Below are 25,648 nucleotides of genomic sequence, written 5' to 3'. Positions count from 1 at the left end.
GATTCTGATTCTAGGATAAGTGGACTTGGAAAGATGCAATTAGAATAAAATGCTACATGAATAAGGACTACTGTTTAACTTAAATTAAGTTAATGAAACTTAATTTAGTCACACTTTTTATAGACTGCTTTCCTGAAGGTCATCTACTCTCTTATAAAATCAATGTTAAAATGAAGCATATAGACAAGTCTAGAAAAGGCTTGGAATACTATTTACCAAAGAGATTAGGAGTATAAAAAACTGTACTGTATTTTGAATAGATAACAAAAGTATATATAATTGATATGCATCCAGGACGCCTCCCAAAATTGGATGGCATGGGGAAAAAGAATAAATGATTAATTTACCAGTATCCAAAGGCCACCTCTGATGATTAAAGTACGAGATGATTGGTGAAAAGAAAAAGAAAAATCAGATTCAGGATTGCAGGAAATTTTTTTCCTTGGATTAACTTTGAAAATGAGGCATATCTCTATTAGAACTAATCAAATCACATTTAAAGACTTGTGTTTCACTAGAGGAATATTTATGTAAGAAATTTGTTTTTTATTTAATACTTGCAAGCTTTAACATTCCTTTTATAGATATGATTTTTATGTGTAAAATACATTTATGCATAAAATTTATATTCATTATTCACTAAACATTTCAGATTTATAAATGCATTTATAATAATTGCATTTGCTTTTATAATGTCCTTATGCAATATGTAGGAGATAAACTAATCAACAGTGTTGCCCTGCTCTGGTCACCACTGCAATCTCTTCTGCCAATATGTTAGTATTCTGATGACCTTGCTACTATTTACACTCTGACCACTCCAAACCATAATTACAAATATATTTACTAGGGTTAAGTTGGAGGCATTGATATAGTACATACTGGATTTTAAACTGATTTTTTCTTACAGAAATAGGCAGGAATTCCATTCTTTTAATTTAAAATGTTGTTAAGTATTTATTTACTTATAGCAATTAAGGTAAGCTAATGTTACTAGGTAAGTCAGTAAACACAGTCACATAAATCCAAAGTTGTTCCAGTATTTTCTAAAGTCTGGCTATAACTATTAGCCTGTGATAATGGCTAAAATTTAGCACATGCTGGCCTCATTGACTAATGGTTTGTCTCATGAACTCACAGCCGACTTGAGAAGTAGTTTCAGTAATTGCCATTCCCACTTTACAGATGGGGAAGCTGGCATTCAGACATGTAAAAATCATCTATCTTATTGATACAGCTAAAAGGTAGGGGGACCAGGATTAAAGTCTTGGCTGACTTTGGCCTCGTGATTTCTGTGCAGGCAACATCTACACCACACCATCATGAAAGCTTAGCATCAGCAGGTGATAGAACAAAAGGTGAGGGTGGGGGAGCAGTTTCACAATATGTACTTTATTTTCAATAACAACTTGTTTTAAAATGTTTCTTGATTTTCATAAATATATAATCATAAGCATCATCATATGGTGGTTAGGAGTTCAGATCTATCGGCAGACTCTCTGAATTCCAATCCTGGCTTGACAAGTCACCTTCTTAACTATGTTAATTCATATCTCTGTGTCTCAGTTTCCTCCTCTGTAAGAGTACTTATCTCGAGGGTTGTTATAAGGATTAAGTACTCACATCAAGTACTTAGTCAGTCCTTGGCACAGGGTAAGTTAGTCCCAAGGCTATTATTATCACAAGTCATATTGTAACATTAAACTGGCACTGATACAAAATGGCCAGAATATATTGTTACATGGTCATTGCTGCAGTAGACCTGACAGGTTTGTATCTATATGTCTATACCCGTATCTATCTATATGTAACTTTCTATACAGAAGTAGAAGTCTTAAAGAAATTGGATTATTATTTTTTAAATCTGTAATCACAGATCCTTGTACACAGAGTGGACATACAATATTTTTCTAAGAAGGTTCAAAGGAAGAAATTTGAAGGTAGAAGAACCACAGGAATTTAAGCCTGATACTTATACTTTCTAGAACCAATGAATATTTGAATGGGAAGGACATGCAGCAAAATGACAAATATAATGGCAAAATTCAATGTATAGAAATTTCAGATAAACTTTTTTTTTAAATATGCACTTATATTGAATGTAGGTTGTGATCGTTGTTCAGAGCTGTTGCATAATAATCTGAATCTATTCCTATCTATTTTAAATGGGGTTTTTATTTTAAATGGAGTTTGTGAATAAGCATGCTTTGCCTATGTGGCCTCTGTCTATTATCTATCAAATTAAGGGGTGTGAAGTGCACAATAACAAAGTAAAAATAATTATTTGCAGGCTTGCTTCTTTCCAGAATATAAACATTCACAGCTATTCATGCTTACTTCCTTTTCATAAAGGATCATTGCACATTTATAAAAATGTTCTGATCATGATTTCTATTTAGAACAAAACCAGAGAATAAAGCTTTATGTAGTAGAAAGCAGTTCCTGGTGGCAATAATCTAGATCTATTTTCCCCCTGACATGAAACATCAAAACACTCTTGGATTAGATTTAAATCTCTAGGCTTTACTGATGATGAGCCTATTTTCCTCTTGATAATCGACAAAACTCCTAAAAGGATCAGAATTCAGGAGTGGAATCTTTAACTAGTCACAAGGTACAATTGTTGAATAAAGGGCATGTTCCATGTTCAAACTTCTCTATCAAAACCAGCATATCTGACTTATTGTAATAATCACAAATTTTCCCTTACTGTCTTGGTATATACTTGGGTTTTTTTATGCTATATAACTGAATAGTTCTATTTTTCAAAGAAGCTTCTGGATATTTACATATTATTTAATTGCATGCAATACTTATTTTCTCTTCATATTTTACAGGTCATTCAGATCATTCTCTGAGCTTATCTTAAAGGTTTAAGTAAGAAAAATCAACACATGATTGATTAAGTTATAAAATAATGGGGTGCTTAAAATATAGTCCAAAAGTTTGAGTCTAACCTCTTCATCAAAATTTAATTTGAAAGTTTGAGTTAAGGAAAAAAAATCTCAGAGGCTTCCACATATCTTTCTTTATGTCTAGGGGGAACTGGAGCTGCTTTCCTTCACCTGGTGCTTCAGAGTTTCATACTGCATCCATACACACTGTCCTCATATAAATCCTTCTGCTGAGATAGGATGACTAAGGACTAGCTGGGCTATACCTGGTCTGTAGGCAAAATGGACTGGGTTGGCAGAATGATGTCACTGAAGTCCAGTGGGCAGCTAGCTGTCCTATTCAGGGGTGGTCTTGCTCAGGCCCCTGAATATAAAATGATTCTAGGCTGCAGCTCTTCCTTCAAAGAAAAGATGTAGGTGCTTTGGGTCATTAGGAAACCAAGGTAGGGTCTGAAAGTAAAGTAGGAATCAAGCTTCATTCCAAAGGTTTAGTTCCTCCTTGGAGCAAGAACACACTACAAGCATTCAGACTGAGGTTGCTCTGGGATCCAGTTCCATGTTCTGTGTCTTAGGTCTCCCATAGCTCTAAACTGACCATTTCAGTGTCCATCATGTCAGAAGTCCAAGCTTGTCCTCTGTCCTCTGACCCAACATGCTTTGCAACATTAACCTTGGCATGAGAAAAACTGGTTTCTTTTCACTACCTTAGCACTCTGCTGTTTCCAGCTTCTTGTCCTCGCTTCCACGTCTTCACTTTGGCTAGAATTCCATTCCCTAGGCCCTAATGCTCTTCACAGTGTCAAACCCACATCTAGAGAAACCTTATGTGCCCTTACAAGAAGTAATATCCCTCTGCACTGAATAAATACAGCTCAGTGGATATTTATACACATAATTACAATACCCTATTTAAAAGCAAACTAAATCTTGAAAATGTTATTTATGCATCCACAGAATGTAGTGAATGCAGTATGTATGTAAAAAAAAAGAGCCTTTACTGTCAGAGTTAAGATGCCAGAGTTGTAGGGCGACTCTATGCTTGTCTTGTCCCTTGAAAACAGCTGATAAATATCAAATAATTTTGAACACCCAAGAAATAGATCTGAGGACTGAGAGAACAAACTAAACGATGAGAGGGAGAAAAAAAGGCCACATTGTAGAAGGTAGGAAGTGCAGAGATGTGATTTTGGGGGGAAAGAATCAGGGGTGCTGCAGAGAGGAGAGAGCCCTGATCACAGAGGAGAGATAGAGAGAGAGAGAGAAGGAGGAAGAGAGAGAAAGTGAGCAGCATGCAGGGGATTGCGCAAGAAAAAGACTTTCCCAAAATCATTGACTGGGAAAATGAGAGGGGCTAATTATCACAAGGTTTTATAAGCAGCAGAGCTCAAAGTCTGAAGTATTAGGAGTCCTCAGCATCACCAGAGTGGAGCCTGGCAGGCATAGTGGTGCCCCTGTGGAGAAGGCAGGCAGAGGCCTGAGGGTGGACATGCCATCTGAGGATCCCTGGGGTTTCACTGGAAGAGACAGTTTCTCTTTTTGGAGTGCATTTGGGAGAGGTAGCACTGCCTCTCAGAGGACAAAAATGCCAGCAGCTGCCATTGAGCTGTCTCATTCATTAGCATAGGAGCAGAGACACCTGCTGAAAGCAGCTAACCTAGACACTGGCTTTTTGCTGTGCTTTGCCATAGACTCCAATCCCCTGCTTGTTCTTGGGACTTCCCTTCTGGGACAAACTGGCATCAGCCATAGTATGGTGAGACTATCCCCAGAGGATCAGTGTAGGTCCATGCCAGGCTGCATGCCTAAAATTTGGAGTTTTGAAACCCAGTCAGACTTCCTGAGATTAAACACAGGACCACTGCGCTGTCAGGTGGGCAGATGGTTAAGACACAGACAGGGTGAAGGCAGGGATCTGAGGGATGCATACAACACATGAGGGAAGATTGTTCACTCCTTTGTAAAGGCTTGCTGAATACCAGTGGGTGAAAACTCCCCTCTACAGGGACAAGAGGGCAGGTTGTTGCTATTTCCCCCCCTCTGCTCATCAGCACAGCTGGACTTTAGAGAGCAGCACAGTGCCCACAGCAGAGGCTTAAGCCACTTACACCAAGCCCAACCCCCTGCACTGTGCAGGTGCTTTTTTTCTAGGACAAGTGTGCCTGAGACTCAGGGCAGCAGCAGGCCCCTCTCCCAGAAGACCAGCACAAACCCACACCTGCACCAAGTCTACTGACCATAGAGTGCTACAAAGCTTCAGCTCTAGTGGAAATAAGATCTATTATCTTTGAACAAGCAGACCAAAACACACCTAGTTAAAACTCACTACACAGTGGACAAGGTCAAAACTCCACTATAGGCAAGGAGAAACTCTGAAGAGGACTGACCTAGAGAACGAGTAGCCAAAAACACAACAGCAGAGTGAGCACAGCATACACTGGAAACATTTCCTGAAGTGTAGGCCCTGGACAGTATTTGACCTCTTCTTCTACCACCTCTTCCACTGCCATTACTATCAGGAGCAGGAAATATGACAGGATTTCCTTACATACAGAAGACAGAGGCCTAGACAAAATGCCAAGATGGAGGAATTTCATTCAAAAAGAAAGAACAAAGACAGGTCATGGCCAGGGATCTAATTGGAACAGATATAAGTAAAATGCCTGGACTAGAATTCAAAACAAGCACAAGGACACTAGCTGGGCTTGAAAAATGCATAGAGGACATCAGAGAGTCCCTTAATGCAGAGATAAAAGACCTAAAAACTAGTCAGGCTGAAATAAAACATGCTATATCCGAGATACAAAATTGACTGGTGTAATGACCACAAGAGTGGAAGGAGCATAGGAACAAATAAGGGATAGAGAAGATAAAATTATGGAAAATAATGAAGCTGAAAAGAGAGGGAAAGAAAAATATTTGAAGGTAGACTTAGGGAAATCATGAAGGTAGACTTAGGGAAAACTCAGCAACTCTGTAAAGTATAATAACTCATATCATAGGAGTCCTAGAAGAAGAAAAGAGGGAAAAGGGGGAAGAAGGTTTATTTGAGCAAATTATAGCTGAAAACTTCCATAATCTGGGGAAGCAAACAGATACCTAAATCTAGGTAGCACAGAGAACTTCCATCAAAATCAATAAAAGCAGGGCAATACTTACTACATATCATATAAAATTTGCAAATACAGAGATAAGGAAAAGATCCTGAAAGCAGCAAGGGGAAATAAATCCCGAACTTACAAGGGAAGACAAATAATGTTAGCAGCAGATCTATCCACAGAAACTTGGCAGGACAGAGGAGAATGACATGATATATTCAATGTGCCCAAATGGGAAAAATTTGCAGCCTAAAGAGAATACATTATCCAGTAAGGCTGTCATTCAGAATAGAAGGGGAGATAAAAAGAGTTTCCCAGACAAACAAAAACTAAAGTAGTTCATGACAACTAAACCAGCCCTGAAAGAAATATTAAAGGAGACTCTGTGAGTGGGAAAGAAAGACCAAAAGTGACAAAGACTAGAAAAGGACAGAGAAAATCTACAGAAATGACAAAAACAAGTAATAAAACAGCATTTATTTCATATCTATCAACAATTACTCTGAATGTAAATGGACTAAATGCTCCAATCAAAAGGCATAGAGTGTCAAATAGATTAAAAAAAATAAAATAAAACAAGACCCTCTTTATGCTGTCTACAAGAGACACCTTTTAGACCTACAGATACCTACAGATTGAATGTGAGGTGATAGAGAACTATTTATCATGCTAGTGGACATTAAAAACAGAGTAGCCATACTTATATCAGACAAACTATATTTTAAACCAAAGGCTATAACAAGAAATGAAGAAGGGCACTATATCATAATAAAGGGGTTTATTCAAGAAGATCTAACAATTATAAATATCTATGCCCCCAACTTGGGAACAACCAAACATATAAGTCAATTAATAACAAACGTAAAGAAACACATTGATAATAATACAACAATCGTAGGAGACCCTAACACCTACTTACTTCAATGGACGGATCATCTAAGCAGAAAATCAACAAGGAAACAATGGCTTTGAATGACACATTAGACTGGATGGACTTAACAGATATCTTCAGAAGATTTTCATCTAAAAGCAGTAGAATACACATTCTTTTTGAGTGCATATGGAACATTCTCAGGATAGATCACATAAGGGTCACAAATTAGGCTTCAACAAATACAAAAAGACTGAGATGATACCATGCATAGTTTCCAAACTCAATGCTATGAAACTTGAAATTAACCACAAGAAAAAAATGAGAAAGATCACAAATACAGGGAGGTTAAAGAATATCCTACGAAGGAACGAATGAGTTAACGAGGAAATTAAAGAAAAGTAAAAAAATACATATAACCCAATGAAAATGGAAACATGACAGTCTAAAACCTTTGGAATGCAGCAAAAGCAGTCATAAGAGGAGAGAGTACAGCAATACAGGCCTACCTCAAGGAGCAACAAGAGTTTCAAATACACAACGTAACCTTACACCTAAAGGATCTAGAGAAGGAACAGCAAATAAAGGCTAAAGCCAGTAGAAGAAGGGAAATAATAAAGATTAGTACAGAAATAAATGCTACGGAAACAAATAGAAAAACCCAGTAGAACAGATCAATGAAACTAGAAGTTGGTTCTTTGAAAGTATTAATAAAATTGACAAACACCTAGCCAGGCTTTTCAAAAAGAAAAGAGAAAGGAACCAAATAAATAAAATCATGAATGAAAAAGGAGAGATCACAACCAACACCACAGAAATACAAACAAATACGAAGAATTACATGAAAAAATTCATACAATATTATGAAAAAAATATGCTAACTAATTAGGTAATCTGGAAGAAATGGATAAATTCCTAGAAACATATAAACTACCAAAAATGAAACAGAAAGAAATAGAAAATTTGAACAGACCCATAAGCAACAAAGAATTTAATCAGTAATCTCCCAACAAACAGAAGTCCAGGGCCAGTTGGCTTCTAGTGGAATTCTACCAAACATTTAAAGAAGAGTTAATATTTATTATTTTCAAACAGTTCCAAAAAATAGAAATGGAAGGATAACTTCCAAACTCATTCTATGAGGCCAGCATTACCTTGATTCCAAAACCAGAAAATGACTTCACTAAAAGGGGGAATTACAGGCTAATATCCCTGATCAACATGGATGCAAAAATTCTCAACAAGATACACATAAATTGAATCCAACAGTGCATTAAAAGAATTATTCACCACAATCAAGTGAGATTTATTCTGGGCTGCAAGGGTGATTCAATACTTCCAAATCAATCAATGTAATATACCATATTAATAAAAGAAAGGATAAAACCATATGATCCTCTCAATACATGCAAAAAAAATTGACAAAGTACAGCATTCATTCTTGATAAAACCCCCAACAAAGTAGGAATTGAGGATATACAGCTCAAATTCATAAAGGAAAGAAAGAGGACGGCCCGGGTGGCTCAGCGGTTTAGTGCCACCTTCAGCCTAGGGCCTGATCCTGGTGACCCGGGACCAAGTCCTATGTCGGGCTCCCTGCATGAAGCCTGCTTCTCCCTCTGCCTGTGTCTCTGCCTCTCTCTCTCTCTCTCTCAATCTCTCTCTCTCTCTCTCTCTCATGAATAAATAAATAAAATCTTAAAAAAAAAAAAGGAAAGAAAGACTCACAGCTAATATCCTCAATGGGGAAAACTGAGAGCTTTTATTCTGAGATCAGGAACAAGACATGGATATCCACTTTCACCATTGTTATTTAAGATAGTACTAGAAGTCCCAACCCCAGCCATCAGACAACAAGAAGAAATAAAGGCATCCAGACTGGCAAGGAAGAAGTCATACTTTCATTGTTCACAGATGACATGATACTTTATGTAGAAAACTCGAAAGACTCCACCAAAAAATTGCTAGAATTAATACATAAATTTCTCAAAGTTACAGGATACAAAATCAATATACAGAAATATGTTGCATTTCTATATACCCATAATGAAACAGCATAAAGAGAAATTAAGGAATCAATCCCACTTAGTTACACCAAAACCCATTAGATACCTAGGAATAAGCCTAACCAAAGAGTTAAAAGATCCATACTCTGAAAACTTTAGGACACGTATGAAAGAAATCGAAGAGGATGCAACAAGATGGAAAAACATTCTATGCCCATGGATTGGTAGAACAAATGTGAAAAAAAATCTATACTACACAAAGCAATCTACACAATTAATTTAATAGAGATTGCTCTATCATAATACCACTAGCATTTTTCACAGAATTAGGACAAATAATCCTAAAAGTTATATGGAATCATAAAAGACCCTGAATAGCCAAAGCAATATTAAAAAGGAAAAGCAAAGCTGGAGGCATCATAATTCCAGACTTCACACTATATTACAAAGCTTTAGTCATCAAGACAGTATGGTATTGGCACAAAAACAGATACATAGATCAAGGGAACAGAATAGAAAGCCCAGAAATGTACCCACAACTACATGGTCAACTAATTTTCAACAAAGCAAGAAAGAATATACAATGGAAAAAAAAGACAGTCTCTTCAACAAATGGCATTAAGAACAGTGAAAGGGAATATAAAGGAAGGGAGAAGAAATGTTGGGAAATAACAGGAAGGGAGACAGAACATAAAGACTCCTAACTCGGGGAAACGAACTAGGGGTGGTGGAGGGGGAGGAGGGCGGGTGTTGGAGGGGAATGGGTGACGGGCACTGAGGTGCACACTTGACGGGATGAGCACTGGGTGTTTTTCTGTATGTTGGTAAATTGAACACCAATAAAAATTAATTAAAAAAAAAAAAAAGAAAACTGGACAACAACATGCAGAACAATAAAACTGAACCACTTTCTTACAACATACACAAAAACAAATTCAAAATGTATGAAAGACCTAAATGTGAGACAGAAAACCATCAAAATCCTAGAGGAGAACACAGGTAGCAACCTCTTTGACATCAGTAATAGCAACTTCTTATTAGACACATCTCCAGAGGCAAGGGAAACAAAAACAAAATGAACATTGGAACTTCATGAAGATAAAAAGCTTTTGTACAGCAAAAGAAACTATCAACCAAACCAAAAGACAATCAACCGAATGGGAGAAGGTATTTGCAAATGACATATCAGACAATGAGATACCACCGCACACCTGTCAGAATGGCTAAAATTAAACACTTGAGAAACAACAGATGTTGGCAAAGGTGTGGGAAAAGGGGAACTCTTTCACTGTTGGTGGGAATGCATACTGGTGCAGCCATTCTGGAAAACAGTACAGAGTTGCCTCAAAAAGTTAAAAATAGAACTAAGATCCAGCAATTGCACTAAGTATTTACTCAAGGAATATAAAAAAATCTCTATTTGAAGGGGCACACACACGTATACATATACCACATCCTTTGTATACACACAGACACACACACACACACACACACACACACTGAATTTTTACTCAGCCATCAATAAGAATCAAATCTTGCCATTTGTGGATGGAGCTAGAGTGTATTATATTAAGCAAAAGTCAGTCAGAGAAAGACAAAATCATTGATTTCACTCATAGTGAAATTTAAGAAATCAAACAGATGAATAGGGGAAAAAAGAGAGGAAAGCAAACCACTCTATAGTTAAAGAGACTCTTAAATATAAGGAACAATCTGTGTGCCAATTGCTGGAGGTCAGGGTGGTGGTGGATAGGTTAAACAGGTGATGGGTATTAAGAAGGGTATGTGCTGTGTTGAACACTGGATTTGATACATAAACAATGAATCACTCATTTCTACTCCTGAAACCAATATTACACTGTATGTTAACCACCTAGAATTTTATAAAAACTTGAAACAAAAAATAAAAATTAATTAATTAATTAATTAAATGGAACAATAAATATTTTAGACGACTCAAAAAATAGTATACAGTTTCAAGTTCAATTCCAGATATTATTACTTACTAGCAACATAATCTTTTTTTTTTATTTACTATTTATGATAGTCACACACACAGAAAGAGAGAGGCAGAGACACAGGCAGAGGGAGAAGCAGGCTCCATGCACCGGGAGCCCGACGTGGGATTCGATCCCGGGTCTCCAGAATCGCGCCCTGGGCCAAAGGCAGGCGCCAAACCGCTACGCCACCCAGGGATCCCCTAGCAACATAATCTTAAGTAAATCTTAAAACCTTTATTGAAAATTATTTTCTTTTAAAATTTTAAAATTTTGAATTATAACACCTATCTTGCAGGGTTGTTGAATGAATAATGTATGATCATATTGGTTATATATGTGTGTGTGTATATATATATATATATATATAAATGTCTAGTACCTAGAACAGAGTCTTCCCATTTTTTCTATTCCAATTCTTTCCTTTCTTTTCTCCAAATTAAATTATTACTTTCACAATTGGCTTAGAGCTATCAAGTATAATATTTTAACTGCTCTCGTCAGCTGTAAACAATTGCCTGAAACAATGTTAATCCCTTGTAAAAAGCATCCAATTTTAGTCCTACTTATGAGAGTGAAAGCACTGGCCATACCTTTCAAGAAGAAAAATGAAGTTGATTTTCCCACTGGTGCTTTTTGATTTTTAAATTGACAGATTTCAGATTGACTTTGATTTACTCATGACTTCAGGTCTTATAACTCAAATGTAAGTCACAGAAATTTAGTGACAGCTTTGAGGGAAACGCATAGAAACTGTGTTTGGGTTTGCTTATAAAGTACCTGATAGGAAGTATACCTTTAAGGCACTCGTTCTAAGCTATATATGAACTGAGATGGTGTCTGTCCCTCATTTTGCGAAGCGACATAATGAGAAATTTATAGAATATCTTGAATTTGTTTTCTAAGTCTGTGTAGCTTAAATAATGACCACACTTAGAGTTGCATGGCACAAAATATATTGTTTCTCTAGGAGTTTGGTTTTACTTTAGGGAAGACTCAATTACTGAAAAATAAATTATATTACTATGTAAGTATGATAAATGTCTAACTGAAATACCTTAGGGAACTGTTTTCAAGTGGTCCTAAACAACACATTGGTGAGAAAATGTCAAATGGCCTGTGTTCATGTCCTTTTTCCCCTTACCGCTATTAGCTCGAAAGAATAATGTCTAAATGAAAGAAAGACTGGAGTTCTCAAGAGCAATGAGGAAATCTGATGTGAAATGTTTAAACTAAAGTTAAACTTAGGCAAAGCCATTTTAACTAAATGCTCCAATAAACACTGCTTTCTTTTACCAATAACCCAATCATAAATATTTATTTATTCCAAATCAAATCAAATTAGTTACTGGGTACTCTTCACCAATGTCTATTTTACTATTTTTTAAAAATGTTATTTATTTATTTACAAGAGACAGAGGAGACAGACAGACAGACAGACAGAGACAGAGACATAGGCAGAGGGATTAAAGCAGGCTTCTTGAGGGGAGCCATGTGGGACTCCATCCTGGGACTCCAGGACCACATGAGAGCGGAAGGCAATCACTCAACCACTGAGCCACTCAGGCGTCCCTATTTTCTATTAATTTTGAAGCAAGTATTTGCATAATCATAGAGTCTCCTCACCAGGTTACGCTAGGGGCCATGAGATATGAATAGCAATATAATGGTAATCAGGAAGAAAGGGGAAAACATAAAAATATAATGCAGAGGGATTCTGGCTGGTATTCCCCTGCTTTATATTTGCTTCTATACCTAATCTAGTTAAGTTGTCCTATAATAAAATGTTCCCTATAATAAGGTGTTGGAGATGAGGAAGCCTCATTCAAGCAACATACATTACTGCTTAATTTATCATAGGCATTATGCATACAAACGTGAATATGTGTCCCTGCTTTTATGTTCTAGTGAGGAAGGCAGATGTGTAAACACATTATTACAATTCAACTGTTTACAGTCTAGTAGGAAGTAGGAGTCTAGTATTGTTGAGGCATCTTAAAAAGCTAGAGGAAATTCTTAAAAATCAAGGGGAACTCAGCCTAGCATGAAACACTATAATTTGTAAATGTGCAACTCTAATGGGTAAATTCACATAGTAACAGTTAAATAGAAAATAAAAGTGATACAAGTTTCTTTTCCCTAACAAACTTAGCTTGAGTTTTCTGTTTCTGCTTAAGTAGATCCAACTCTTTTATTCTCAGTTGCATTTTTTTTTACTTAGTTCAAATATGAAAGGAGATAAAATCTATAAATTAACTTGATATTCCAAAATTAGGGTTAAATGATTAACTATAAACTGACCCTTATTCTCTGGCAAAGCATTGAGCCAGGTACTAGATTGTAAAGAAATATGGGATAGACCAGCCCTAGCCTGAAAGAGTTTAGTTATTCTAAATTTTGATGTAATGTTACAATGGTTATTTATTAGAGAAAATTAAAGAAATGTGAAAGCACATCAACTTATACAACTTATCAAAAAAATTCAAAGGAAAACAGCAAACTTATTGGGCTATTATGGACATCTGAGCATGTAACTAGATTTCTTAATTTGCTGGCATAGTGGTACCATGTCTGCCTCCTTTGAAATTACCTATGAATTTACTGGAAACAGAATACTTCTCACATCATCCTCAGAAAAGAATAATACTATATCCCTTGTGTTTTTTAAATGGAATATATTTCTAAAATAAAATCTCTATACAGAGTTTTATTAGGATATAATACTTCATTTGAGTTTCCAAGTTATATTTTTATTTAACTAATAGATTGTTAGTATATTATACTAATCTACTGTTATTCAAATATACTGTTTCTGGATTAAAGAATCATCTGATAGAACAGTTTCCTTCCTTTTAAAAGCAATGTGTATGACTATACTGAATATCGTATTTCTTCAAAGAAAGCAAATTCTACCCAAATGCTGTACATAAACAAGTGAAATAAAGACCCAAAATTATTTAAAATAAAAGTTTAAGCAAAAATATGTGAGTGCCCATGAAATAAGTCCAATATGCTATCATTTAATTGGGCCAAAATAAATTTCAAAATAAAAGCATAAACAGAACAAACAGAATTATTTTTGCCTTGACACAAGCTATGCTTCATCAAAATATATAATTGCTTTACGTTTTTATTCATAAGTACCATAACATTGAATTATATACAGCAAAAGTCATTACAAATAAACGAACTAAACAAAACCACATTAGAGAGGAAGATCAATCACACTTTCTTTAGAATTTGACAATTATATTGGCAACACTATAAATTAGGATACAGAGGAAATATATAAATGGTAAACAACAATATTGATTTTATGTCCATGGTTATGTGACAGAGAGAAAGAGACAGAGATGGAGATAGAAAGAGAAGGACAAAGAGAGATTATGAATTATATATATATAAAGAGACGGAGGAGATGGGGGAGAGAAGGGAGAGGAGGTGGTCACTGATCTGAATCAGAGATATCTTCAATTTTCTTGAAAGATTAAATTTTTAAAAGATAGATAATTTAAAAACTGATAGTGAAAAACAATGGGGAAATAGGCTGTAGAATCTGTAGAATTTGTGGGAAAATATTTCTTTACAGTTCTGGATCAAATTTATCTAAATCTCAAAAAAAAAATAAAAAACAGGAAACACTATTTGAACTATATATGTTGCTAAAATGAAACAAATATAAATTCTCTAAATAAAGTTTCCAAAATATTAATGATAGTTTTGGGAGTCAGAGTCCAGTCAGTGAAACAGAATTCCTGGTGAGTAGTTCAGTAAAGAGGTATTCACCGGGCAGCTATTTACCAATTGAAACATTAAAAGCTCAGAATATGGTGAGGCAACTCAAATGCAAGATTTAGTGTTATCAGAATTTGGGTCCGTGCAAGGGGCTGGAACAGTGGGAAATGGGACCACAGAAAGGAGTCGACCTGGTGGAAGCTGGAGCTAAGGAAGAAGCAGGGCCACTGCTGGCTACCCTGCCCCCATGAGTCCTGCCCCCAAGAAAAAGAAGAAAGAAATAACCTGTTTTTTCCTTCTTATTCAGTAATCTTCTACCATTTCCTCTCATTGGCCAACTCTAGCCAGCATCGAAGTAGTGAATGAAACTGGGACAGCTTTTTTGCTGGGTTAGTGCCCTCTGATACGGAGCAGAGTAGGACATAGGTCTTGTAAGCCAGCAGGAAATGAACATACAGTGTTATCTATTTATAGGAGAAGTTTATAAGTTCAATTTCACTTTTTCTTTTTATTGTACTCAGAAATGGATAATGTGCATGTTTTTAAATATTAAACAAAATAATTGAAAACCTGTAACACCTATAACAAGTATTAAGGGAAATTTTTTTCTATTTTGGAAAAAACTCTGTATGTATAAAACCACAATAGTGTGTTATGTTGAACCAGCAAGATTTATGACATAATCTGAACACAACTGTATCTCCTGACCCTTCCTTTAGACTTTATTCAGCTGAGTTAAGTTTACCCACGATGAAGACTGAGATAGGTATCACGGCTTTTCTTCTCATCCCTGGTTAACTGAGAATTCTACATTTACTTTAAATTAAAAAAAAAACAAAACACAACACAAAACAAACAAAACTCAATTTAGGAATTAGGATACCCAAACCTATATAATAATCAAAACTTCAGATTTGGCCTAGAATTAATTCTCCTATACTCTCACAGCCCAGACCTGCTTTAAGCTGGAAAGTGCCCTTGAGGCCTTGTCCTTCTGCTCATTCCTTTTCCCACCTCATTTTCAGTTCTGTTGGCTGGCTGTCTCCTCAGTCTCCAAAAAGGCAGAAGGAGATGGAGAAAGTCATCTGGGTAGTTTTGACTTGGCTGGTGATTTCCTGCCTCTCACTAGGGAAGTTGTTTCTTCTCTTTCATCAACTATTCTATTTCCTTAAGTCATCCATATCTCCTCCAGTTCTCCTGACCCAGACAAGTGCTTTTCTACTTCCAGTCTATATATGTATTAATCTTTTCTCAGCCTCTGGGCAAATGAAGGCAACTTCAGCTTCTTTTGGCTGGGGGCTTCTCACTAACCAGCATCCATTAGATAATGCCTTAGATGACCTGAAATAAGTCCTTTCAGTTTTTCCACTGATGCCCCTGGGGAAACCTGGAAATACATGGCAATCCCAAATCCTAGGGAAATTGTGCAAAATTTCTAACTGTAACATCAGGTAACTAAAGAACCATGCTTGGGAATCAGGCAGCTTAGCAAGCTCTTAAGAGGAGAACTGAAGTATGTCACTTGGGTTGCAACATCGGAAACAATGGATTATAATCATTGCTGTATTACCTGGATCATCTAGTTCAAATTCCTAATTCTTGGAGAGAGAGATTCTTATTTGCTAAACTTAAGCCTTTTGATTATCTTTGGCTTTATCTTGTTGGAAAAAGGAAGCATCGGGTAGAAAAATACTTTAGGAACAAGCACTTAAGTTTCCTATCCCACAAAAACTGCACATCATAGGATCTTTGGTCAATGGCAGTGGAAGCCATTTACCAGTTTCTGTATAAGCCCTATTTGCATTAGGCAAGCAAGTCACTGGGACAAATTCAGATGGAAGAGATTCAGAAATAGACTGTCTCTCTCTCGCTGGCAGAGGAGCTGCAAAACACAAAGCAAGAGGGATGTGAAGAATTTATGACTTTCCTTTGCAATGTGTCACATGAATGTCAAAAAGCCATTTTGTGGTCCATATCCATTCTTCAATTAAAGGTCTCCAATAACTTTTTGTATCAAACACTATTCTGGATATTGGAGATTTAATTATAAACCTGGAAAAATACTTATTATTTTTTTTAAAAAAGATTTTATTTTTAAGTAACCTCTACACCCAATGTAGGGCTTGAAACTACAACCCCAAGATCAAGAATCACCTGCTCTATTGACTGAACCAGTCAGGTATCCCAGAAAAATACTTATTCTTAAGAACCATTTACTCTGAAGGGATAAATACAGGCACAAGATGATGACTGGAATATTATGTGCTATGGTAAGAATATGCACAGTGTTATAGCATTGAATACAACATTCAAGAAGTAGTGAACCCTAGCTTTTGGTAGAGGAGCGGACAAAAGTTAGGCCTTCTGGAGAAGAGGACTTAAAGAGTTTAGCTTACAGGAAGATACAACCTATTATTATACCTCTGAAGTTTCTAGTCAATTTATAAGGCACCAAAAGGAAAAAAATGGCATAAAGCCTTAAAAAAAAATTAGAGCTATTATGGTTGCAGATGATAAAATTGTATATTTAGAAAACCCAAAAGGAATGACTAATAACTATTAAAATTAGCAATTGAATTTAACAAATTTGTGGACAAAATTTCATTACTCAGAATTCAGTTGAGTTTTTATACTAGCAAGAATTAATTAGAGAATATCATTTTGATTAGCATTTACAATTGTATCAGAAGACATCAAACACACACCCAGGAGTAAATCTGATGACAGGTATGTAAGTCTTCAACACTAAAACCTGAAAAACATTAATAAGTACTAATTCTTATAACAATCTTTAATGATACATTAGAAGATGGGGGATAGGGAGGGAGATATTGATTTAATGACTTACCTAGGCTAAAAAAATGGCACATAGTTGAGTATTCAATATCAGTTATATTTTTCTTTTTCTTTTTTTAGGTGTGTCTCTTACCATGGGGTTTCTCCTGTGCAAAACAACTTCTCAGCTTCTGAACTATGAATCATACTGTTTCTCTCCACTCTAGCCTCTCCATCACAACCCCAGCTGAGATAGTCAAAAATTCTTCTGTGAATTACTGCAATTGCCCTCTCATTGGCTTTCCTTTATTATTATTATTTTATTTAAATTTAATTTGCCCACATACAGTATAATACCCAGGGCTCATCTCATCATGTGTCCTCCTCAGTGCCCTTCACCCAGTTACACCATCCCCCCACCCACCTCCCCTTTTGAACGCTTTGTTTGTTTCCCAGAGTTAGGAGTCTCTTATGGTTTGTCTTCCTCTCTAATTTTTCCCCACTCAGTTTCCCTGCTTTCCCTTATAGTCCCTTTCACTGTTTCTTGTATTCCATATGTGAATGAAACCATATGATAATTGTCTTTTTCTGATTCACTTGGCTTTCATTCTGATTTCATACATGTCAAATACAATCATATTTGAATATGTAACTTTTCTCAGTCAAAATGTGTTGATGGGTTTCTATTACATACTTGACCAAACCTGAACTCCTTAGAACAGCATGAGTTAACCTCACCTATATTCCACACTTATCTCCTCCTATGATTGGCCTCTTGCCCCATCTCTTCTTCCCCTTTTCCTCTTCTCACTTGTCTTTTCCCTAAATTCCCTTGATAACAGGGAAAATTCTTAGTAATCTTTGAAGTCATCACTTAAATTCACCTTTCTAAATTTTACTCTGTCCTTTCTCTTAGGCTGCTCTGGGAAACTATCATATAATTTCTTCTATTCTTCAAATATGCTCTGTATTTTATTATAGACTGATTATATTTCATTGTTTGACACATGCCTATTCCTTCATTAAATGCCTTCATTAAATGAGCCACTTGAACGAAAATACTGTCTTTACAGTGTCTGTTATAGGGAAAGTTCCAGTAAGTATGTGAAACAAGCCTATCAATTAATGAATTATTTTTATCTAGAACACTCTGATTAAGTTCTTAAGGCATAAAATAAAAACACATACTCTGGCAATTTTAAAGTTTACCCTAAGTGATTGACAGATGAAAGGTTCTATTCCATAACCAGAAATTGATATTTACTATTAGCTGACAAACTAAATGATTTTTAAAAATCTATATTATTTTTTTCTTATAGATGAGATTGTGATTTGAACATTACCAACTATTCTCTCTGGCCCATTTGGGATTTAAATTTAAATTATTCATGTTCCTTTAGATATTAGACTCATCACATATAAATGCATTCTATTAATGTTTTGAACTACCATGTGGTTTCTGTCACAAAAAGCCTATATAAATAAGTCAAACTGTGAAATTGTGATTTTATTTAAATGAGACATTATATATAAGCTACTCCATACTTTGTCTAAAGTATATTCTAAAAAAATCAGAGACAACAAAATGAAAGGTGCACTCCATTAATATACATCAGATAAAACAAGCATATTTCCAAAACAATGCAACACTTTCAAAAGTCATTGTTCTTCTTAATTATTTAAGTTACAAAATAAAAGGAAATAAGGTGAAACTTTACATTTGTAGTTATAATGTTTATGCCTTAGGCTTCTGTTGCAATATACCTTCAGTTAATGGAAAATTTTTTTAACTTGGGGATGCAAAGCAAAATTTGTTTTGAGAGTTGAATTTAATTATAGAATTTTATTTTGAAAGATGAGATAAAATTATAGAACTTAATTATTTTTGTGCACCATTTTTTGAGGTTATGCAATGGAAAGAACTTTCTACTTGTAAATTATATTTGCTCATTTCTATAAAAATCTGTTTACTGGATTTGGTGCTGTTTTTAACTACTAACATTTGTTTTTATTACTTAAAATCTAACTTGGGAATCTTGAATATTGTAAATCTACTATATTTTTCTCTCATGATTTTATATCTTGGAATTTAAAAGCATGGATGATATGTGTGCCAATTATCAGAAATAGTTAAGTATTGGATTTGGGATGCTATTTGATTATATTAGGCTAAGAAATATGGCATATCTGGCCAAGCCATTCCTCCTATTATTAAGAGAATAATCACAAGTAGAAATGTAACCTGTACTTGTCATCTCTGACTGACTTCTGTTGGAAAACCAGTGCTGAAATCAACTAATTAGTTGGGAGCTTTGACCTATTATAGAGATTGAAGCAACAACAACAACAACAACAGCCAAAAAACAAAGCCAAATCTGAATCTTAAAATAAGCACTTTCTTCATCTTAAAACAAGCATAAATGACAGAGTTAGACATTAAAGTTTAGGATTCATGCATGTCATACTTTGAAAATATTTAATAAGTTATTTTTTAATTATGAAATTTAAATTCCGAATAATGACCTAGGTGAAAGAGCTCCTGGTTGCTAAATTTAAGTAATGGCCTGAATATAACTGGTGAAAGGGAGTTCAGATCCCAACTAATAAAAATATAAATTAGAGGGGTACCTGGGTGGCTCAGTTGGTTAAGCATCCACCTTGGGCTCAGGTCCTGATCCTGGAGTCCCAGGATGGAGCCCCATGTCGGGCTACCTGCTGGGAAGAAAGTCTACTTCTCCCTCTCCTTCTGCCTGCTCCCCACCACCCCCCACTCCTGCTCTCTCACTCACTCTCTCTCTCTCTGAAATAAAATCCTTAAATATATATATATATATGAAATAAATGTTATATGTTACCATTTTTACATTAGTTTTCAATTAGTAGGGGAATTTTGATGTATTACCATAAACATTTTATCAGAAGAATGTAATGTGTACATCTGGTAAAATCTAAGTGGTTTTACATAATTATCAGTTTCTCTATTTCTCATTATCTTGTCATGTCTCTATATTGGTGTGTTTTGTGCCTCTAGATTTTACTAGTAGTCCATTATAGACATAAAGTAACTGAAGTATGAGAATGAAAAAAAAAAAGATCTTTGAAACTATTTAATGACTATAACTATTCAGTGGTTAGTGTAAGTAAACTGAGTTGATGACCTCAGTGATTGATGGTGCCAGGGGTTGCCCATGTGATTGTCACAGATCTGGGACTGTCATTCAATATAAGTTTATGAATTCTTGAAATATTTTGCTTTAAAGAAAAACAAGGATTTTTTATTATTAAATAATTGATTATTACTTATTAATTTTGATAAAGAAATAATGTCATTTTTAATGTAATAATGATGATATGAACCCACTGAAACAAATCTCTCAAAGTCCTAAAAAAAGACAAATACCTGAACACATGCTCCAGTAACACAAAAGAAATTAAGATACGTTCTCTAGCAGGAGCATCCATCTAACAAATGAGATCCTTACCAAAGGTGTTATGTTGTGCTGGTTTACTAAGAACGGAGCCAAGACAATTTAGACATCAGAAATTTACACTGCACTCATTTAAGAATGACTCTAGCCCTAATTTATTTCTAATTATTTTCATTAATAATAAAATATTATTCTGAGAAAGTATATATAATATACATACAAACGTGTGTATATGAATGTGTATATATATATATAGCACGTAATAGATTATAATTTCATAACATATTGACATATGTCACATAAATATTGACTGGAGGCCACACAGGATTTTTGTACTTCAAATTTGGTTAAAATACAAATAAAATAGAGGACAGCAAAGTACATGTGGAAAAATCTTTATATGTAGACTTTACAGAGGAAATGACAAAAACGAGTTCCATTATTTATAGGCCTTTGTAGATCTAAGTTAGAAAAACAGATGAGTGATGAGAAGAGAAAGCACTGAGAAGGATTTTTGGAGAGAGATGTGTTAGAGTGTGAATCCCTAAGGGGTAAGACTCTATCTCCTTTCCTTCAGGTTGGCAAAGTAACGAGACCACTTAGATTTCTAAATTATGTCTCTTGAAGATGTGAACCACAGAATATGAGCGCCAGACTTCCACAGAGATCTGGAAGATAAAAGATGAACTAACCTACTGCTTTGAAAGCGAAGAGAGCAGCACTTTGGGGATCAGTCGGAGGGTAGTCATTGTACTCACGTGGGTTTGCAATCCCAGACTTGGCCTTTCTCAAAGCAAAGGATGTGTATAAATCCTTCCCATGAAACGGGTATGGGTGGGACAACCATGGTTCCTATCAAGTCCTGCTTAATAAGGCCCCCTGGAAAGAGTGGAAGCACTACCACAACAAGGAGATGAAGGTGTAAACTCCAGAGCCCTGGACGCTACAGAAGGAATTGATAGGGATACTACCCAAAAGGGACTCATTCAGTCAGGTTAAAAGATCTGTAGGATGGAGGTCCGCAGCAGGAGACTCTGAAGAACCCAGAAGAGAGTCAGCAGGGATGCAAAAGAGTGCAAAGGCAGCTTAGACCACAACCAGTTCAAGTCTCTACCTCAATGTCTTAGCATGCCTCACACCCTTCCCACCACACATCTCAGGTCGGCCCCAGGTCCCAATCAGAAACTGGTTAAACAAACAACAAAAACTAGAGAAAAAGCCAAACTTGCCTAATCTCCGCCCCCCAGTTTTTCCTTTTTCTTTTTTTCTCATAAGCATTCAGGTGAAATGAAATTCAAGAGATGGAAAAGAAAATAAAAAAGGTTTTGATGAGGGACGCCTGGGTGGCTCAACGGTTTAGCCCCTGCCTTCGGCCCAGGGCTGATCCTGGAGTCCCAGGATCGAGTCCCACATCAGGCTCCCTGCATAGAGCCTGCTTCTCCCTCTGCCTGTGTCTCTGCCTCTCTCTCTCTCTCTCTCTCTGTGTGTGTGTCTCATGAATAAATAAACGAAATCTTAAAAAAAAAAAAAAGATTGTGTTTGTCCATTAAAGGAACTGTTGCCTTATTAACTAAGAGTGGACAGAAAAGCCATGGGCCAAACACCCAAAGGAGTGATGGCAATACAATCATCAAAATCAAAGCCCTCAGCCTGGATCTTATAAGAATATGTTATCTGTTTCATAAAACTGTCATAAAAATTAAATATATGAATACTTGTAAGGAGCATGGAAATAAGCTTGTCACACAGTGCATATTCAAAAAATGTTAGTTGTTTTTATTATGCAATAAACTGCTGATTTAATTTCATAGAGACCAAATCTTTCCTCTGATAGAAATGATCAAATAGTAATTTCCATATGCCAAAATTGGCTTATCTGCAAATATTTATAAATAATGGCTTCTTGTATAATATTCCATGAAAGAACAGCAGATTTTTTAACATACACATTTTAAAAAATAGGTAATACCTCAGAAACAGATTCAATTATTGCCTCAATAACAACGCCTCAGACAGATATCAATCCCAGAAAGCTTTAATTTTCACTTAAATTACAGCATATTAGGTGATTTTGTCTCTTTCTTTAATATATATTCATTCCGATGTCTTCTGAGAATAATATAGGCTAGTCCTTTCTTTAGCTTTGAATATTATGATTGGCATCTTTGTTTTCCCTGAACTAATTTGTTTACATTATATAAAAATATTGTCAGTATGTTTCATTATTCTTTAAATTTTGAGATATAGGTCAATGGATATGAAAATATAATTTTTTTTAGATTTGCCTAAAACTGTATTTTTCTTGGTTGTCCCACAGCGATACATTTTAAACTATTCTAATTTCTGTCATTATAGCACAATCTTTAGGCTGTAGAGACTTAATATCATCTGGTGCTTGAATATTGAAGAAACACTAATAATATATATATTTTTTGGATTCTGAAGGTGAATATTTTAAACTTCATTACTATATTAGTTTAAGTACTCCCCCACCCAATTAGCACAAAGACTCTTAACTTCCTGAATTGGAAATGAGGAACACCATTTGCACTTGATTTTAGAATGTATGCCAAAAATAATTAGCTTCTGTAACAGAGAATGACTCTGAATTTAAATGTAAGCCATGGCTATAGAATAGAAAAGTACTGCCAAAGCAAAAGGAATTCTAATGTTTCAAGGACACTAAGTTATGATACAGTTCTCAGAAATGAAGTCAGAGTATACTTCAGACCATACCAGTATCTGGAGATTTAATATGCTTTTAGACATTGCATAGTATGGGAAGTCCAAAAGAAAATTCCACCAGCAATTTTTAGATGTGCACCAGAGTTGTAAGAGCTGCTTTCTTTTCTTTTCTTTTTTTTAATTCTTAATGTTATTGGTCATGATAACTAATTTTCTTTTTCTTTTCTTTTCTTTTTTTTTTTTTTTTTTTTTGAGATGCTTGATCTCTGGTCATCTCTGCTCTTCACCATCCCTTTCTTACGTTTTGCTGATAGTCATACTTGTCTGCTTTTAATTAACTAAGGTACTCATTCAATTTTGAAACTTGGAAGCTATATTACATTTGAATTCATTGTCTGTTTCTAAACTTTATTTACTTTATTATTTTACATATGTCCATGTTTGCTTTCTATAAATTACTTCAAGTTTGAGGAAACTTGTTTTATTCATATGTGCATTTGCCCCACAAAACTCACAAAATCTCATATAATATGGTAGACGTTTACCATACCAGGGCACTAAATTTGAAGAAAATATTTTCAGAGATTTATGTTCTCATATTAATAGGTAGGTTTATTGAGGGAATTGGTTCATTACTGGGGTTCTTATTAGGGAATTCAAGATTGTTTGGTCATCACCCAGGGCATCCAGTGTCCTCCACTCAGAACCTGAGTTGGTTGACCATTTGTGTATATTCTTTAGGTCCAGGTCTAAGAATGGGCAGTAGCAGGTTTTTTTTTTTTTTATAACTTGTGAAATTACAATATCTAGTGAAATACTAATTTTATTTTTTTGTCCTTTATATCATATTTAATGTTTTGAATGTATTTTTCAATGAAATCAGAATTAGGGCAACGTCACATTTATTCAATACATATAATAAACCTGAGAGATATTCACCCACCCATGAACAATATTTAGCAAATTACATTTATTTGTTGATATTCATGCCTATCATTAAGAAATCACTTCAGGAACATTTTTGATATCAGGCTAAGATCTTTCTCTTGTACTAAGTATGCATGATAGGGCAAGTACATAGAAGGCAAAAATACTAGACAGAATGTGGGAAATTCTGGATTAGGAGTCCAAAATTTTCTCATGATATTTTCAGGACATCAGGGAAAACTGTATGAATGTTGTGTGCTATATGGAGTCTTTGTTAGAAGGTGGTATAGAAGTGGAGTTGTACAGATGGATTTCATCCCTAAGAAAGAGTCTGAGTAAACATTTGGAAGAAAAACATGAAGATATGTAAAGGAAACAGCAAAAAATCCCACTATACTAGAAGATAGAATTGTATATGGTATAGTAGAGTTCATCTTATATGCAAAAGTCTTCTGAGAGGGCATTTATATTTCTTTTTTAGCCTAAAATTAACATGATTTGATGTGTATCCTTAAAATATTAGCATGTCAGTAGCATATAAAGGCCATGCTTAGGAACGCAGGAAAGCCTGGGTGGCTCAGCAGATGAGCATCTGCCTTCAGCTCAGGGCATGATCCCAGGGTCTGGGGATCAAGTCCCACATCAGGCTCCCTGCGAGGAGCCTGCTTCTCCCTCTGCCTATGTCTCTGCCTCTCAATCTGTATCTCTCATGAGTAAATAAATAAAATCTTAAAAAAAGCCATGCTTATTTTTGACTAAAATCACAATAAGAGATATACTTTATCATCACTCAGCCTGTATATACATATACACTTCATAAAAAAGATCCCATAAAATTACTTATACACACTTATAAGGGATGTGTTTCTACTTGTGTTACATTTTATTCCCCAATATGTTCTTTTGTTCTATTGTCTCTTTTTATTTAAATTTAAAAAAATTTTTGAGAGAAAGCATGCATGCACTGCTCTCAAGAGCATGGGAGGGGCAGAGGGAGAGAGAGAATCTCAAGCAGACTCCCCGTTGAGTAGACTGCCCACCTCTGGGCTCAGTCTCACAACCTTGCTCTTATGACCTGAGCTGAAATCAAGAGTCAGATGCTTAACTGACTAAGCCAGACAGGCATCCATATTCTGTCTCTTTTTAAAATAATATTTATGGCCTATTAGCTTCATTGTAAGGCCCTGAACTGGGTCATAACTAGGAATTTGAAAACCACTGGTTTGAGGCATATC

The sequence above is a fragment of the Vulpes vulpes genome, chromosome 1 (genome assembly GCF_048418805.1).
Source record: "Vulpes vulpes isolate BD-2025 chromosome 1, VulVul3, whole genome shotgun sequence".
Taxonomy (NCBI): Eukaryota; Metazoa; Chordata; class Mammalia; order Carnivora; family Canidae; genus Vulpes; species Vulpes vulpes.
The sequence above is the reverse complement of the archived record's forward strand: the minus strand, read 5'-3'. Positions refer to the sequence as shown.